General features: G+C 46.9%; 1 non-coding gene across 1 annotated transcript; it reads right to left on the reverse strand.

The window, feature by feature from the left end:
* Window positions 1–1,460: 1,460 nt before the first annotated feature.
* On the reverse strand, window positions 1,461–1,567 carry LOC126057453 (U6 spliceosomal RNA). Its single transcript, XR_007512540.1, has one exon. It is a non-coding gene; the product is annotated as a U6 spliceosomal RNA (small nuclear RNA).
* Between the last annotated feature and the right edge of the window lie 1,218 nt (window positions 1,568–2,785).

Below are 2,785 nucleotides of genomic sequence, written 5' to 3' on the forward strand. Positions count from 1 at the left end.
CTGCGGCATTGCCCCTCCCCCACCCCACCCCATCAAGAAATACGCCCTCCCCACCCCCAGCCCCTCTGTTTTCCCGGGTGAAAAATTCCAAGCCGACTGGAGCTTACTTTCCACCCAGTGTCTGGGGTGCATTTTCTCTATCACGTCATTATACGCTCCACATCTCCAGCAACCCAGGGTCTTGAAGGCAGAGCCCGCGTTTCCTGACAGCCCCGGGGTGCTCAGATGCGAGGTTTCCTCTGTTCGCTTTCCATATGCCCCGCTCTAGCCTTTGGTCTGGGTGCAGCTTGTCAACATTAAATAACCACTTCTTGTGGTTTCCTCATAACAATTCTTTAGATCTTGGGAGCCAGGCTGTGGAGCTCTGCGTATGTATAGCTCTAATTTTCACACAACAGGCTGCTTAGCAGATGGGGACCCAGACCAGCTTCCAACGTTTAGCTGCGCCTTAAGACATGGGAAGCTAGGTGGCTTTTAACCAGCCCGCGCTGCTGCCAGCACTCAACCTTAGAGAATTTTCACAGGGTAAAGAAAAAAAAAAAAAGAAAAAAACCACCACCAACAACACACACACACAAAACCAACAAAACCACAGTTTTCCTTGCTCCCCCAAACCAGATGGCAGATGGTATGGAACCAATAAAACACAGACTCAAACGTTTGTTTATTTAACATTGAATGTAATATGGCTTTGTGGTCCCTTGCAAGGAAACACCAGCCTTCCAACCAAAGAAATGATGGATTTGAGTCAAACCTCAGGGCAGCAGTTGGAGTAGTTCCCTCACCAGGGGAGGCCCATGTACAGAGGGGCCAGGGAACATTAACTGCCAGACCTGGAGTCCCCTGGCCTGTTTGCCTTTCTAGTTGAAAGCCTAGGAGGTCTTTGTGAGTGCTGACTGCTGCGCAGTCTGCTGCTTGTCTTTTGTTGAGGTTCAGGCCTGAAGGCAGCCAGCCACATGAAGAATGCTCCTGCCTTGCTTCTGAAACAGCCGTGGAAGATGTTGATCTGGGCCACCAACGCAAAAGACCACGAGAAAAAGGCCCAAGTGCTGGAAAAAACGTTCTCTTTCCTGGTGCTTTGGGTTTATGATATCAGAAAATGGGAGCTTCGTGCAGCAACGTGATTATCTTTTTGCTTTGTCTTCCGAGGGACTCTAGCTAAATTATATGCTCAGATGAAGTAACTACTGGTATTAGTTAAGTCTCTCTCTCTCTCTCTATCTTTTTTTAATTGTGCTTTAGGTGAAAGTTTACAGAGCAAATTAGTTTTTCATTAAACAATACACAATTGTTTTATGACATTGGTTGCCAACCTGTGATGTGTCAACACTCTCCCTTTCTCGAGTTCCCCATTTCCATTTGACCAGTTTTCTTGTCCTTTCCTGCTGTCTCAGTCTTTGCTTTTGGGCTGGTGTGCCCATTTGGTCTCGCTACGTGTGTTATTGTTGGTTTGTAGGCCTAAAAATAGGGAAGGCTTCACAAATTTGCGTGTCATCCTTGTGCAGGGGCCATGCTAATCTTCTCTGTATCATTCCAATTTTAGTATACGTGCTGCCAAAGCCAGTACTAGTTAAGTCTCTTTTGGTTACAAATGGCAGACACCCAACCCAAACTGCTTTTAATAAAAAGGTAATTTATCAGGTCAAGTGAGGAGGGAGTAACAGTGCAGATGGTTTCAGGGATGGCTAGATTCAGGAGCTCCAGGATACCAGGGCTTTCTTTCCAGATTCCAGACAGGCTCCCTCCAGAGGACAGCCACCAAACTCACATCCTATGAGTCCAGCAACCTCAGCAGAAAGAGAATGTTATCCACCAGGTCTTCCAGCAGAGTCCTATTGGAGGGATCTGATTGGTCCTGGTTGAGACATATCCTTATCTTTGAATCAATCACAGCAGCCAGAGAGACTTGGGGTACTCTGATTGGCCAAACCTGGACCATGTGATCATCCCTATTGGCGGACAGGGAAGAAGCCAGTTGCTTTGAGTTGATTCTGACTCATGGTGATGTGTGTTGCAGAGTAGAGCTATGCTCCATAGTGTTTTCATGGCTATGACCTTGTGGAAGCAGGTTGCCAGGCCTTTCTTCCAAGGCACCTCTGTGTGGGTTCGAACCACGAAACTTCCAGTTACCAGCTGAGTCCTTAACTGTTTGCACCACCCAGGGACTTTTATAGGTGAGGAGAGGGGCAAAGTTAGCCAGATGCTAAGTACATGGGATATATTCCTTATAGAAACTGTGGCAGAGAGGAAGGACAGCTATGCAAATAGGCAGCTACTTTAGCTTGTTATTCTGGTCTAGATGCTTATCCTCCTCCCTTAATTCACAGTATGTCTCTTTGTTTTGAATCATGTAATTAAACGTGTCTTTCACTGTAAGCAATCCTAAAAATTACTGAAGGTAGAGGTTATCTATTCTGAATGACTAAATGTACCAATAAATAAGGGAATGATTAAGTATATTCTAGAATGTACTGCTCAGGGCAGTTCCTTAGCAAAACTAACATCATTGACTCAGAATGCCAGAGCCAGAGAGAGCTGTAGAGCTCAAACTGTTCAAAATGCTCGGGCTATCGATGAGCTCATGGGCTGCCTTTCCCAAAGCCTCGTAACGAACCATGTGCTCAGGCTGGAACCCAGACCCTAATTTCAGGCCCAGGGCTCTTACTCTTCCATGTCCGCTTCGGAACCTCCTGAGTCTCGCCTTGGGACTGGCCCCACTTTCACTCCCCAGGCCCTTATTCTGGAGGGCCTGGTAACTGAGAGCTTGGCCCTGAAAACACAAGTG

The sequence above is a fragment of the Elephas maximus genome, chromosome 13, assembly GCF_024166365.1.
Source record: "Elephas maximus indicus isolate mEleMax1 chromosome 13, mEleMax1 primary haplotype, whole genome shotgun sequence".
NCBI lineage: Eukaryota > Metazoa > Chordata > Mammalia > Proboscidea > Elephantidae > Elephas > Elephas maximus.